Source organism: Monodelphis domestica, chromosome 1, assembly GCF_027887165.1.
Source record: "Monodelphis domestica isolate mMonDom1 chromosome 1, mMonDom1.pri, whole genome shotgun sequence".
Taxonomy (NCBI): domain Eukaryota; kingdom Metazoa; phylum Chordata; class Mammalia; order Didelphimorphia; family Didelphidae; genus Monodelphis; species Monodelphis domestica.
In genome coordinates this window covers 464,514,400-464,531,156 of record NC_077227.1, presented here as the reverse complement: position 1 = coordinate 464,531,156, position 16,757 = coordinate 464,514,400, and the positions used below count along the sequence as shown (strand labels likewise).

Below are 16,757 nucleotides of genomic sequence, written 5' to 3'. Positions count from 1 at the left end.
TTTTCTTGGTATACAGTGTGAGATGGTGGTCTATGTCTAGCTTTTGACAAACTGTTTTTCAGCTTTTTCAGCAATTATTTTCAAATGTTGTGTTCTTATCTCAAAAGCTTGGATCTTTAAATTTATAAAATGGTTCTGCAAAAAGTCTTTCCAGAGTCTCCTTAATGCTTATGCCTTCTCTTTGGCAATTATTTCTAATTTATTCTGTATGTACCTTGCTTATATGTAGTTTTTTTTTTTTTGTATATTATTTCCTCTATTGAACTGTGAGACCTTTACAGGCCCATTTTTTTGCCTTGCTTTGAATCCCTAATGTTTGGACGGTGCCTGGTACATAGTAGATGCTTAATAAATGGTTACTGACCAATTACTAAATATCTGACAAATAAGTACCTTTTTTAATGAGTTTCATTTTTTACTCTATCATGTGTAATTTTCAACTACATCAACAACAGATCTCAAAGTGGTGTGGTCTTTCAGCTGTTTTTGAATAGTTCCTACAGTACTCTATACCATACCATCACCAATTTGAGTAAGTTCATTCATATATTGGTCCTGCAGTCTAAAAATAGGATAGATTCTTCACACAGACAATAATTCATTACATTAATGAACTGGGTTAAAGGAATGATGTCATGTTAAGGGCCAGGGGGGAATCTTTGCTAATGATAAGTCATTGTGGGGCCATGGAGTGAACAGTGGATTTGGACTACTCAAGAATATCCTGGTTCAAATCTAAGCTATGAAAAAGTCACAAGCCCTATGGGGCTCAGTTTCTTCTATAAAATGAGAAGCTTAGTCACTTCTGATATTCTTTCCATCTCCAAATCCATGATCCTAAGAATGCATAAAAATGATCAGTAAGGAACATTCATTTAAATGAAAATTTGATTCTTCAAAAGGATGTAAAAATAATTTTTAGAATGTGGCATACACTTCCCCCACTTATCCAACCTCCTCCTTTTTTCTTAGAACCAGTTGCCTGGCCTAATGGTGCCACCTGATGTTCAATGTGTAGAACTGTCTGACCTCAAAACTACTGGGTATTTTTTAGAGAAGGGAGGAGGAAGCAGGATAAAAACCATATTTCCACTTCTACCCCCAATTTTCTTTCCTTTTCACTTTAGAGTTCAGTTACTCCACTTCAGATAATTTCTCTCACTAAAGAACTTTTCCTTAACATTTTCCATTTCTTATCCTTCTCATGCTATTTGTGAAATAGCTAAGAAATCTTAAAAATATAGCATAACATAATATAATGTTATCTCGTTTTACAGATGAAGATACTGAAGCAAAGAAAGGCTAGACAACTTATTTGAGAACACAAAGGTAGCAATAATGCAGAGAAGCTGAAAAAATGTCATGAAATATTTCATATATTATCAGCTACATTGCAGGTGTTTGTTTTGTTGCATTTGATATTTTACCTTTTTAAAAACTCACAAAGTAACAGAAGGATATATTCAGAAATAAAGGTGCGGGCAGCTGGGTGACTAAGTGGATAGTGTCAGGCCTGAAGTTGGAAGAACCTGAATTCAATTCTGGCCTTAGATATTTCCTAGCCGTGTAATCCTGGGAAAGTCATTTAATCCCATTTGCCTAGCCTTTGCCCTCTTGTCTTAGAGCTGTTACTAGGACATAAAGTTAAAAAAAATAATAATTAAGAAATAAGGAAACATGATATAAAAACAAAAATGTTAATATAATTTTTTAAAAGAGAAATTTACTTGAAATTGATATTTGTGGGACAGCTAGGTGATTCAGTAGATAGAGAGCCAGGCCCAGAGATGGGAGGTCCTGTATTGAAATCTGGCCTCATACACTACCTAGCTATGTGATCTGGGGCAAATCACTTAACCTCCACTGACTATTGATTCAAAGGGGAGGAGAAGAGGGGTAGGGATAAGGGGAGGAAGGGGAGGGAGAAGAATGAAGGAGAGAGAAAAAGGGAAGGGGAGAGAGAGAGAGAGAGAGAGAGAGAGAGAGAGAGAGAGAGAGAGAGAGAGAGAGAGAGAGAGAGAGAGAGAGAGAGAGAGAGAGAGAGAGGGAGAGCGGGAGAGAGAGAGAGAGATTTCAGAACTAGGACCATCAATCATTACAGCTCTGGAAAGAACTTTTAGAATCCCCAAAATAACTCAACTCTTTCTCTAAGTCTATAAGCTATTAACACTCAAGATAAAATTTTAAACCATTTACTCAATTTTCTTGTTTTTCTACTTTGTTTAACTACTAGTACCACAACAATATTATTGTGTACCATTATTCACCACAAATGTAGTTTAGTTATATTATATGCTAACTAGACTTTTATAAGTTATATTAAAAACTTAACCTCCAAGTTTTATCACTGGAAAAGGTGAATTAACATGATCTCATAGATCTCTTTCAACTCTAAGAGTCCATGATTTATTAGTTTGCTTATATGAGGAAAAGTTTTGTTCTAAGAGAACAAATTGTCTTCGAGTATGGGAAATCTCCAGTTTTTTATAAATGGGTCATGTTCCCAAAAGTTCATTGGAAATTGGAACACATTTTCTCAAAAATCTTAAATCTATAGCTGTGTGACCCTGGGCAAGTCACTTGACCCCCATTGCCTAGCCCTTACCACTCTTCTGTCTTGGAGCCAATACACAGTATTGACTCCAAGACAGAAGGTAAGGGTTTAAGAAAAAAAAAATCTTAAATCTAGCTCCTGTTCACAAATTCATAAGAGTGGAGCCAAAATTAATGAGCCTGTTGTTATAAGTCTGTTATTGCTATATAAAAAAATTCCACCATGCCCAACTCCTCACTTTCCTTTACCTTACAGAGAGAGTAAATTGCCATATCTTAACGTTTCTAATTGTGTAACATCTCTTGCAACCACCTCCTTTCTATCCCACTACCACCCTAGATCAGGTCCTCTTCACTTTTCACTTAGATGATTTCAATAGTCTCCTAACTGGTCTCCCTACCTCAAATCTCTTCCCTCTCTAATTTGACCTTCACATGGCTGCCAAATTAATTTTCTTAAACCATAAGTCTGACCATGTCACTCTCCTAACTCAGTAAATTTTGGTAACTCCCTGTTACCTCTAGGATCGAATATAAACTGTTTGGCATTTACAGCCCATTAACAAGCTTACTCCAACCTAACCTTTCAGTCTTAATATACATTATTCCCTTTGTGAATCCAAGGATTCAGTCAAATTGGCTTTCTTATGGTTCCTCACATACTTCAACTCCCATCTCCATGCTTTTGCACAGTTCATTTGCATCTTGAATTCACCAGGTCTTCACTTCTACATTATGGAATCCTGAGCTTCTTTTGAAACTCAGCTGAAATGCCACCCTATATAAGGTCTTTCCTGAATGCCCTAGTTGCTAATGTCTCTATGTTTCATATCTACAGTTTTCTCCTTCAAATAATTATAAGCTCCCTAAGGGCACTATGGTGTGTGATACATAGTAGGCATTTAATAAATGCCAATTTACTAATTTAAAATATTGGATTTAATCTTATTCCAAAACAAAGAAGTAAACTGTCCACATTTTGCACATGCATGATGTACCAGAAAGTGGTCATTTTTTTTTTAAAACTCTTATCTTCCATCTTGGAGTCAATACTGTGTATTGGCTCCAAGGCAGAAGAGTGGTAAGGGCTAGGCAATGAGGGTCAAGTGACTTGCCCAGGGTCATACAGCTGGGAAGTGTCTGAGGCCAGATTTGAACCTAGGACCTCCCGTCTCTAGGCCTGGCTCTCCATCCACTGAGCTACCCAGCTGCCCCCATAAGTGGTCATTTATTAATAATGATCTAGTAAAAGTGCTGCATCCAATTTCTCACCAACCACTTACAATTTGGCTTAGCAAAGATAGTCTTTTAAAACTTCACATTCTCTTCAATTACTCTGCAACTTATAACACTGCTGACCAGTCTTCTCCTTTAGGATAATCTTCCTTTTCATAGATTCGATGTCACTGCTCTCCCATAGTTCTACTTTCCTGTCTAACCAATCCTCCTTGACATCCTTTACTAGACGTTTTTCTTCTTTCATCCTTAAACATGGATGTCTCCCAAGACTCTGTCTTGGAATTTTCCTCTCCTTAAGACTCTCTCAGGAATTTTCTCCAAAAGCCTTAATTATCTTCAATCTCAAATCTACGTAATCAGCCTTAATGTCCTGAACTCAAGTCCCAGTCTTCTAAGCACTAGCAGTATACTCCAACTAGATATAGCAGTAGTATTTCAAATTAAATATGAACAAAATGTCCCCCAAAACTTCCTTCTTCCTAATTCCCCTCTTTCTCTTAAGCCGGTCACCCATATTTCAAAACTCTGGAATCATATACTTAGCATTTCCCTCTTCACTTGCCTCCTTCCCACCTCTATCTCCCTATCCCACCCCCTTAATGGCCAAATCTTTTCAGGTCAGAATCTACAATATATCTTGCAGCTCTCCCATTCTCTCCATTTATGCCTTCATCATTTATCATCTATATTGTTGTAATAGCTTCTTTAAAAAAAGTTTTTATTTATGACTTGTTTCTTACATCTTCCCACCCAGGGAGTCATCCTATTTTAAAATTTTTCACTTTTTACAAAGGGGTAAAAAATCAGCATGACTATCCAATACACTGAAAAAGTATACATGTCTGAAAAGACATGGAATGTATAATACCTGCAGACCTCCCACTTCCACAAAGGGGTAGATTGGGAGTATCTTCATGTATCTTTTTATTTGAATCCTGTTTGGCCTTTGTAATTTTGTTATATTCACTTTTTTTTTTTTAGTGTGTCACTCTCCTTTTACATTGTTGGAGCTGGTTACTATGTATATTAAGGGCAGAAGAGTTTGGTTCTGCTTAATTACTTCCTTCTGCAACCTTTCATGTAGATCTATCCATGCTTCTTTGTATTCATCAACCATATTATTTCTTCCTTTCTTTATTCCTTCCTTCCTTCTTTCCCCTTACTTTCTGCCTTAGTAGCAACTCTAAGATAGAAGGGTACGGGTGAGGCAAATAGGTTTAAGTGACTTGCTCAGGGTCACACTAGGAATTATCTGAGACCAGATTTGAACTCAGGTCCTCCCAACTCTATCCAATGAGTTATCTAGCTGTCTCACACATGGAATTTTTTTTCAGAAGAGTAATATTCCCTTCTATTTGTTTAGCCATTCTCAAATTGACAGATATCAACTTTGTTTCCAATTCTTAGCTATCACAAAAAGTGCTACTATAAATATTTTAGAGTATTTGGAGGCTTCCTTGCGCTAAAATTCCAATAATAGAGGTTCCAGAACCAGTTATGGTTCAAAGAATATAGACATTTTAATCATTTTAATCACTTTACTTGCATAATTCCAAATTGCTTTTCAAAATGGTTGTATTTGGCTAATGTGAAAATGTTTCCCATGACTTAATATATGTATAATGAGTATCATTTTGTGCCTTCTCAATGGGTCAGGGTGGGAGGGAGGAATGGAGAGAGCTTAGAACTGAAAAAAATTTTTTTAATAATTTAAGAATTATATTTATTGAATTCCAAATCCCATAGTATTCATAAACTACCAGATATTTAATGGATTTTAATTTTATTTTCATTATAATTTTTTGATAACATTTTCCCATTTCTGATATAAATATAAATAAAATACTGATTTTTGTTATGATTTTTGATTGTTGTACCATTTCACTACTCTACCAACAATGCATCAGTGTGCCTATCACTCTACAACCCCTCCAACACTAACTACTGGCCTTTTGAGGCTCTTTTTCTCAATCTGAAGGGTAAGAGATTTTGAATTGCATTTTTCTTAATATTAGGGATTTGGAGCACTTTTATATGATTGTAAATAATTTGCCATTTGTTTGAGAACTATTTGTTCATATCCTTTAGCCATTTATTTTTTGGGGGAATGGCTATTAGTATATATATATATATATACACACACACACACACACACACAGAGTGAGAGCAAAAGAAAGCAAGCTTGGACACCAAACCCCCATCCAAGAAATTTGGTACAAAGGCTTTTCCCTTTTGACCACTTTTCTTCTTAATCTAAATGAATTAATTTTGTCTGGGCAGAAGCTTTTTAATTTAAAATAATCAAATTATCTTATTTATAGGTGAAATGAAAAATGAACTGAGCAGAGCCAGTAGATAATTGTATACAGTAATAGCAATGTTGTATGATAACTATGAACGACTTAGTTATTCTCAACAATACAATCATCCAAGACAATTCTGAAGGACTCATGATGAAAAATGCTATCTACCTCCAGAGAAAGAATTGAGGGAGTTTGAATGCAGATTGAAGCATGCTTTTTTCTTAACTTTATTTTTCTTGGATTTTTTTGGTCTGTGTTCCCTTTTGCACCATGGCTAAGATGAAAATATGCTTTGCATGACTGAACATGTATAATCTATTTCAAAGAATTTACCTTCTCAAGGAAGGGAGAGGGAAGGGAAAGATTTTGGAACTATAAAAAAACAAAACAAATATTAAAAATTGTTTTTCCATGTAATTGAGAAAAAAATGAGATAAAAATAGTCTTAAAAAAGACATCTCCTACCTATAGCTGTGGGAGGTCTAGAGCCATTTCTCTTCTATTTTTTTCTTAAGTATTAAGGTTGCATATCCATTGAGAATGTATTGTGCAATATGGTATAAGCCCATGATGGTGAACCTATGACACACATGCTAAACATGGCATGTGGATACCTCTCTGTGGGCACATGCATTACTCCCAGAACAGTTAATTACTAGAAAGGCAGAGGGACTCCAATGGAGCTGCTCCCTTCCCCCTCTCCACCTTGACTTACTCCCTCCCCTCCCCTGAGCAGAGCAGTCAAGCCACACCTTCCTTTCTCCCTCTCCTGTCTGGGATAGGGGATAAATAAGGAGTATTTTCCCTAAGTAATTTATCTTCTCCCACTTTATCAAGCACTGGGTTACTGAGTTCTATGATTTCAGATTCTCTCTTGCCCAGTCTGTTTCATTGATTTATCTCTTGGTTTTTTAATCAATACCAAATCAAGTTTTGATGGCTGCTTTATAATAAAATAAATATTTGTAGCCTAAAAGTGCTATTTTTCCCCATTCCTTACTACTTTTTATTATTTCCCCTAATATTCTACATCTTTTGTTTAATTTTATCAATCATTTATCTATAAGGTATCCACTTCACAATTCGACAGGTATAGCATTAAAAGTATTCATTAATTTTGCTGCAATTCCTTGTGAGGAATTGTCATTTTTATTATATTGGCATTGCCTAGCCAGGAGCACCGGATAATCTTTAAAGTTGTTCTTTATTTCTTTAAGGAGTGCTTTATAATTGAATCGATTTAAGTCTTTTATGTGTTTTGATAGGCCCATCCTCAGATACTTCATACATTTTAAAATTATTTGGAATAAGAGTTCCCTTTCTATTATTGTTTCTTTGTATGTTTTGTTATTATTATGTAGAAAGTCTGTTGATTTTTGAGGGCTAATTTTGTAGCTTGCCACTTTACTGAAGCAAATATCTCAATGACTATCTTTACTGATTCTGTAGGATTTTCCAAGTATACTGTTATAGCAACAGAGATAGGTATAGATCTATCACTTCTTTCTCTTATTATTATACTTTTGATTTCTTTCTCTTGTCTTACTAATGTTGTTAGTATTTCCGGAACTATATCAAATTATAGCAGGGAGTATAGTCATCTTTGTTTCACTCCAATATTTATTAGAAAAGATTCTAATGTATTATATAAAATACTTTTGATTTTAGACAGATGCTTTTTAATATTAACATTCTTTTATGTCTATATTTTATACTGTTTTAGCATAAGAGGATTGAACTTTGTCAATATAACAATTTTTTTCTTTTGAAAATTTTATTTAGTCAATTTAAAATATTTTTCCTTGGTGACAAGAGTCATGTTCTTTCTCTTCCCTCCCCTTCCCCTCTCCTGTAGCCAATGCACAATTCTACTAGGTTTTACATGTGTCTTTGATCAAAACTTATTTCTATATTGTTGATATTTGCACTAGGGTGAGCATTTAGAGTCTATATCCCCAATCACATCCCCATCAACCCATGTGATCAAGCAGTTGTTTTACTTCTGTATTTCTGCTCCCACAGTTCTTCCTTTGGATGTGGATAGTGTTCTTTCTCATAAATCCCTCTGAATTGTCTTGGATCATTGCACTGCTACTAGTAGAGAAGTCCATTACATTCAATTGAACCACAGTGTATCAGTCTCTGTGTACAATGTTCTCCTGGTTCTGTTCCTCTCACTCTGCATCACTTCCTGGAGGTCGTTCCAGTTCACATGGAATTCCTCCACTTTATTATTCCTTTTAGCACAATAGTATCCCATCACCAACATATACCACAATTTGTTCAGTCATTCCCCAATTGAAGGGCATCCCCTCATTTTCCAAGTTTTTGCCACCACAAAGAGCGCAGCTATGGATATTCTTGTACAAGTCTTTTTCCTTAATATCTCTTTGGGGTATAAACCCAGCAGTGCTATGGCTAGATCCAAAGGGCAGACAGACTTTTAGCACCCTTTGGGCATAGTTCCAAATTGCCCTCCAGAATGGTTGGATCAATTTACAACTCCACCAGCAATGCATTAATGTCCCAATTTTGCCACATTCCCTCCAACATTCATTACTTTCCATTACTATCATGTTAGCCAATCTGCGGGGTGTGAGCTGGTACCTGAGTTGTTTTGTTTTGCATTTCTCTCATTATAAGAGATTTAGAACACTTTTTCATGTGCTTATTAATAGTTTTGATTTCTTTTTTTTTTTAAACCCTTACCTTCCGTCTTGGAGTCAATACTGTGTATTGGCTTCAAGGCAGAAGAGTGGTATGGGCTAGGCAATGGGGGTCAAGTGACTTGCCCAGGGTCAGACAGCTAGGAAGTGGCTGAGGCCAGATTTGAACCTAGGATCTCCCATCTCTAGGCCTGGTTCTCAATCCACTGAGCTACCCAGCTGCCCCCTAGTTTTGATTTCTTTATCTGAAAATTATCTATTCATGTCCCTTGCCTATTTATCAATTGGGGAATGGCTTGATCTTTTATATAATTGATTTAGCTCTTTATAAATTTGAGTAATTAGACCTTTGTCAGAGGTTTTTGTTATGAAGATTTTTTTCCCAATATAACAGTTCCTTAATTGGTCTGTCTGCTTCCAGTATCTGCTCTTCTTCAATTTATTTTTTATGCAACTGCCAAAATTATCCTCTTTATGCCAGGTCTATACTGTTTTTTTTTAAGATAAAATACAAACACCTTAGCCTGCATCCAAATCTAGCCACAATCTGGCTTTAACCTACCTTCCCAGCAATATTTCAGAATACATTCCCCTAAATTTTTGCATTTTCAGTCAAACTTGAATACTAGCTAGAGTTCAACCACTATCTTTGCCTTCTTTCCCCCAACAAAGCACCAGTCACCTGACCAACCTGCCTAATTCCCTAGCCTAGCTCTAGATTGCCAATCTTCAGGTTCACAGGGTGGACTGCCCTTATAATGATGTCTGGTCTGGGAATAGCACACCCTGGGAAGGACAGCTAAGATAAATGCAAGTGAAGGTGGCATGTGTCTGGCACTACTTTCCCCTTCTTCCCCTGGAGTAAACTCTGAGCACAAAAACTGTCTATATTGGTGTATCTAGAATGGAATAGCACACTGCCTGGAGTAAGCACTCAATAAAGGTTTATCTATGATTAGAACAGTTACTATTTCCTGATAAATAAATAATCCTTTACTCCTTTTCCTCTAATTCCTGTGTTTTTTAGAATTGTCTTCTACCAAGTTGAAAAAACTGTTCTCTGGCTAAACTTTCATACTCAGTCCAGCTTTTGCCCTCTTAGACTCTCTGGTCTCTGTCTTGGACAAGGTCCAAAATGTGTCTCAAACTATTAAATTCCTACTTATCACAGATCTCACATACTATCCATTCTCTTCTATTAACTGAAACTCAGCTTTTTTTCCTGAAGATATCACATTTTTGGAACTTTCTCCAAGGCTGACTGTTCCTTCTCTCATACCCTCAAAAAGAGACCACAAAGAAGAGATGAGATAGTCCTTGACACTTTCAGACTTCCCTTTGCTTATCACCATTCAGCAAAGGCACAAAGATGATAGCTGACATTTATAAGGCAATTTAAGGTTTTCAAAGTGCTTTGCATACATTATTTCATTTGATCTTCACAACTAAGTGAAATTGGTAACATTGTTATCCTCATTACACATATGGAGGAGTTTGAGAGCCTTAGGGAGGCCAAGTGCCTTACTCATATTCATACAACTAGCATCTGAGGTTTGAAGTCTCCTAGAACCTATGTCCAGTATTCCAGCCAGCATTTTACCTTAATTGTAAGGTATCAAAATCTTTACAACATTTTTTGGCCATTTCCATACCATGTAGCAGGACACCAGTGTCCTCTCCTTCTATCCTCCCCTTCTAATTCTAACTATGTAAATAATGATAAAATGAATGCTACAATTCCTTGTGAGTACACATCAATCAAGTCTCTATTGGTCTAATTACTATTATTTTTTTGTTTTTGAAAATTTTATTTAATTAGTTAATTTAGAATATTTTCCATGGTTACAAGGTTCATGATCTTTTCCTCCCCTCCTGTAGTGACATGTGATTCCACTGGGTTTTACATGTGTCATTGATCAAAACCTATTTTCATATTACTGATATTTGCACTAGGGTGATCATTTAGTCTCTACATCCCCAATCATACCTCCATCGACCCATGTGATCAAGCAGTTGTTTTTCTTCTGTGTTTCTACTCCCACAGTTCTTTCTCTGGATGTGGATAGTGTTCTTTCTCATAAGTCCCTTCGAATTGTTCTGGATCATTGCATTGCTACTAGTAGAGAAGTCCATTACATTCGATTGTATCACAGTGTATCAGTCTCTGTGTACAATGTTCTCCTGGTTCTGCTCCTCACACTCTGCATCACTTCCTGGAGGCTGTTCCAGTTCACATGGAATTCCTCCAGTTAGTTCATTATTCCTTTGAGCACAATAGTATCCCATCACCAACATATACCACAATTTGTTCAGTCATTCCCCAATTGAAGGGCATCCCCTCATTTTCCAAGTTTTTTGCCACCACAAAGAGTGCAGCTATGAATGTTCTTGTACAAGTCTTTTTCCTTATTATCTCTTTGGGGTACAAACCCAGCAGTGCTATGGCTGGATCAAAGGGCAAACAGTCTTTTAGTCCCCTTTGGGCATAGTTCCAAATTGCCTTCCAGAATGGTTAGATCAATTCACAGCTCTACCAGCAATGAATTAGTGTCCCCACTTTGCCACATTCCCTCCAGCATTCACTACTTTCCTCTGCTGTCATGTTAGCCAATCTGCTAGGTGTGAGGTGATACCTCAGAGTCATTTTGATTTGCATCTCTCTGATTAAAAGAGATTTAGAACACTTTTTCATGTGCTTATTAATAGTTTTGTCAATCACTATTCTTGATGACTTACCTGTCCCAGACCCTCCTTCATGGCCATCACTGTCCTGTATATAATGTCTTTCCCACTAGAACACAACAGTCTGGAGGACAGGGACTCTCTTACTCATTCATATTTTTATCCCTGTGCTGGCACATAGCAAACTTAATAAATGCTTATTCATTCTTTCATTCATTCATCTACCCACTATGCCAAGCTGTCTCATATACTCATCTTTCTTCCTACCAGCCCAAATTCTTATTATTGTCTAAGGAATTTCATGTCATCTTTTCTTGTCAGTTTAGTACCACGCTAACAGTCTTCCATTATTAGATACAGCCAGGTGATCCAGGGGATAGAACACTAGACCTAGACTCAGGATGATCTGACTTCAAAACCAGTCTTAGACACTTAATAGTTGTGTGACCCTAAGCAAGTTACACGTCTGCCTCCATTTCCCTAGCTATAAAATGAGGATCATAAGTGGCACTTTCCTCACAGAATTGCGAGGATCAAATGAAATAATATTTTGTAAAGCACTTAGCACAAGGCCTGGCACATAATAGACAATAAATTTTTATTACCTTTCCTTTCCCTCCAATTCCTTTAAATATATTGGCCTCTCATCATGCCTTGCCTCCACTCTTCTTCAACTACATATAGGAGTGGTTATTCAAAAGATGTCCCCAATTCTCATAATGGGACCTATAGATCAAGTGTTTCTCTCTTCCAAGGCTCATTCCCCTTTTGTAGCCACTTCACCCCAACTCCTCAATAGCTGTCTCCCACCTTCCACAACTCACAGCATCCCTTTCTCTGAGAATTCCTTACTAGTAGGAGACAAACACTGCCTGGTAGGCCTATTTGTAAATTCTCCTAGGATAAAGTACATGGCATATATAGCCATACCCTTAAGTGTTCTACCCAACAAATCTAAGTCAATAGCTAGTGGGAATTAAATATATAGAACAGTTGGAGTTGATACTCTCAAAAGACTCCTCCTTCTTTCCTGTCTTCTGGCTCTAGTCCAATCCTGGGGATTGTAAAAAGCTGCTTTGGGAAGTGAGTCTGCTACTTCTGATCACATCACTTTACCTGTCAACTCAAGTGCTTGATTTTCCAGATACCTTCAAAGTCCAAGGTATCTAGCATTGAAGGCCGTGAATTGAGATTTAAGACTTTGGCTGCTCAAGCTCAAAGACTAGTTTTTCAGTGGGCCAACTGGAAAGACTTTGTATAAGTATCATGGGTAAACCAGATACCACCCTTAAATCAAGACCTGGGAATCTTTCTTTTCCATGTCTTCCACATCAGAATTAATCTTTGCTCCTAAGATGGTTCCCCTCATGGAAAATCATAATTTCCAACCCAACAAGATTCTTTGCATCATAGTCTACTTCCCTGGCTTAGCACCTAATTTTCTAACATTCCTCTTTATTGGAAATCACCTATCCAGGATAGACATAGACTAATCTGTCAGGAACCAACCACCTCTATCCCCAGCAATGCCATCATGCTCCCTCCTTTGATTCCAAGAAATTATATCTCCAATCTTTTCTATTCTTCTCAGTTCATTGAAATGATTTTCATATAGTATAATCAGTTCCCTCATTATCTCGTGACCTACCTCTGGTAGCCTTTAATTTAGTCTAGTAACCAGAGGCCTATGAAAAGTAAAGAAAAAAGGAATAGTAAGCAGGCTTATATCCTATTTTGGATCTGTCAGCTAAAGGTAGGGAAGGAAATTCTCTTGATATTTTAGGCCAGTGATGATGAACCTTTTAGAGATCACATGCCATCTTCCCCCCCCCCCCCCCTTCCCAGACCAGGGAGGGAGAAAGGGAAGAGAGTGGCTTGAGTGCTCTGCTAAGGGGAGGCATGGTAGAGAGGGGGGAAAGGAACAGTTCCACCAGAGTCACTCTGTATTTCTAGAAACTAACTGTACCAGGGACAGAACATGTGCCCACAGAGTGGTCTTTGTGTGTCATCTTTGACACACATGCCATAGGTTCACCATCACAGTTCTAGACTGACTTTTAGGGTATAGCTGACACACTGTGTCCATTTCCTGAAAGAGTAGGAGAAGCATCTGAGGACTTCTTCTATTCTAAGACCCCATCTCCCTTGATAAATCCTCTCTTTGTTGTTTACAATGTGACAGTATTTTCTAATGCCAAGAATTCACCTCTGAATTCTAGGTCAACAAAATTAGTGCTAGTTAACATTTCTAGGGTTCAGTCGCCTCATTATAAAATGAGAGGACTAGCAGGGTAGGGGGGATTATGAATCATGTAACCATGGAAAAATATTCTAAATAAAAATAAAAACTAAAATAAAACGAGAAGACTAGATTCAATGATTTTCTAAGGTTCTTTCTGGTGGATCAACAACTCACTTTAACCAGTTTTATCAGAAGTTCTTCTGAGAAAGATTAACACTGAGAGGCAGTAGTGTATAGCAAAAAGAACACTGAAGGGGGGGCAGTTGGGTAGCTCAGTGGACTGAAAGCCAGGCCTAGAGACGGGAGGTCCTAGGTTCAAATCTGGCCTCAGACACTTCCCAGCTGTGTGACCCTGGGCAAGTCACTTAACCCCCAATTGCCTAGCCCTTACCACTCTTCTGCCTTGGAACCAATACACAGTATTGGCATCAAAATGGAAGGTAAGGGTTTAAAAAAAAAAAAGAACACTGAAATTGCAGGCAAGAAACCTGTATTCTTAGAGGGCAATTTGGAACTATGCCCAAAGGGGACTAAAAGACTATCTATCCTTTGATCCAGCCATAGCACTGCTGGGTTTGTACCCCAAAGAGATAATAAGGAAAAAGACTTGTACAAGAATATTCATAGCTATGCTCTTTGTGGAGGCAAAAACTTGGAAAATGAGGGGATGCCCTTCAATTGGGGAATGACCGAACAAATTGTGGTATATGTTGGTGATGGAATACTATTGTGCTCAAAGGAATAATGAACTAACTGGAGGAATTCCATGTGAACTGGAACAACCTCCAGGAAGTGATGCAGAGTGTGAGGAGCAGAACCAGGAGAATGTTGTACACAGAGACTGATACATTGTGGTACAATCGAATGTAATGGACTTCTCTATTAGTGGCAATGTAGTGATCCTGAACAATTTGGAGAGATCTACGAGAAAAAAACACTATCCTCATCCAGAGGAAAAACTATGGGAGTAGAAACACAGAAGAAAAACAATTGATTGAATTCATGGGTCGAGGGGATATGGTTGGGGATGTAGTCTCTAAATGAACATCCTAATGCAAACACCAACAACATGGAAATAGGTTTTGATCAAGGACACATGCAATACCTAGTGATATTGCACGTCAGCTATGGGAAGGGCGGGGGGGAGGGGAGGGAGGGAAATAATATGATTCTTGTAACCAAGAAATAATGTTATAAATTGACTAAATAAAAAAAAAAGAAACCTGTATTCTATTTCCAAGGCTGCCACAACTTTCCCCTGGTTTCTGTGGGTCCCAGAGGAGTCACTTGCCTGCTTTGTGACTCAGTTTCCTCATATGAAAATAAGGTTAGATAGTATTTGAAGTTCCTTTAAATATTGATTTTCAATAACTTTAATTTCTATTTCATGGATCAGAAGTTGGATTTTTCAGCTTTTTTTCCACTTACAGTACCTACCAAAAGAACTGGCTCTTTCCATTTTTCTTGGTAATTCAACATAACCACAGTTCAGCCAAAGGAATCAGAAAATAATGCTGGTCGACGCTAGGGGACAGTCTAGTCCCAGGTAAAGTTATACAATTGCAAGATTTAGAATTGGAAGGGGCTTTAGAGCTCTGCACTTTGAAGGAGTTAAGTTGAAAATTAAAAATCTTTCCTTTTGGGGCCTCGCTATGTCAAAGAACTTCAAAAGAAAGTATTAACCTCTGGAAATCACAAATGCTAAGCATTATTCTAATAGGCTAAAACCATAGCTGTTAAGGAAGTGTGAGGATCATTTCAGTCATAAAGTCTCTTGTATCATGCAGCTTTAATATAAGATTGCCATGTCTCTAAGGGGCGAGAGGCCCTATTTGGAAATACCTTTTGCAGCTCACTTTCAAAGAAGGTAATACATGCCACTTATAAAAGAATAACTTATAATAGATTCCAACTCAGAAAAGTTTTTCCTTCTTAAAAACGTCAAGAGTAAACAAACACTCTCCTAATTACCTGCATTTAGTTGAAATTCATAACTCCCAAAGAACTTAAAAAAAAAATGTACCTAGCACCAATTGACAGCAGTGGTAACACTGGTAGCCAAGAGTACAGAGAGAATTTACCACGCTTATGAGGAATTCCTTGATCACTCCATGAACAGAAAAGAAAAAAAAAAGATAGAAGCTCTCTGTGATCCCTTTGCCTATGTGCTCTTTAATCTTGCGCCTCCCTATCCTTATTTCACAGATTTGGGGGGAATGTTTTGTACCAACAATTATTATTATCTCCCCCCCCTTAGTAAATATCACTTTCTAAAAGTTACTTAAGATTGGGCTGAAGGACACACACAGCAGCCCAATCTTCATGCCCTGGTAAAATTTCATCCAAAGCTCTGACCTCTATGGATAATAATAACCTACCTAAATTCATTCTTCAACAATTAACATTTTTAAAAAATTCTTTAAAAAATCTAATTTACTTAATTACTACCAATTACATGTTATAACAAATTTCCACACAAATTTTCCTAAGTTATATGACTGAACATATCTCCCTCCCTCTCTTCCCTTCCCCTCACAGTGCTAGCAGGCAATTCACTCTGTATTAGACGTGTATTATCATATATAATATATTTCTATATTGTTCATTTTTGTGAGTCAATTAACATTGTTTCATTCTGTAAAAGCCATCCCATCCCAGTGATTCCAAACTCCTAATTCAAACTCTATTCTCCAATCCCCACTAATTATTTCCATCTTCTTCAACCCAACTCCCATCTTTGAGGTCCCAATCTAAAGTTACATAACCCTTCCACTGAGCTTTCTGGAATGTCTGCTCAATAGATACCAATCCTCAATCTTGTCCCTTTCTCATTCCATCCCTCTTCTTAAACTTATTGAAATGTGGCTCATCCTGATGACACTGCTCAGAGTATCATGTCATAGCTGAACTGCAGCAGCTTTCTAGTTGGTCTCCTTGACTCGAGTTTCTTCCTACTCTAATCCATCCTTTAATCAACTCAGATTAATCTTTCTAAAACCCAGGTCTAACCATGTCACATAACTCCGCCCCTTCACTAAATTAACTCCAGTGGTTCCCTATCTGCCAAGATTA

The 16,757-nt window shown here is 37.3% G+C and overlaps 1 protein-coding gene across 2 annotated transcripts in view; it reads right to left on the bottom strand.

Annotated features, from left to right (window-relative positions):
• The window catches only part of ABL1 (ABL proto-oncogene 1, non-receptor tyrosine kinase), a 232,155-nt gene that overhangs the window by 21,570 nt on the left and 193,828 nt on the right, over positions 1 to 16,757 (bottom strand). The window lies entirely within an intron of this gene.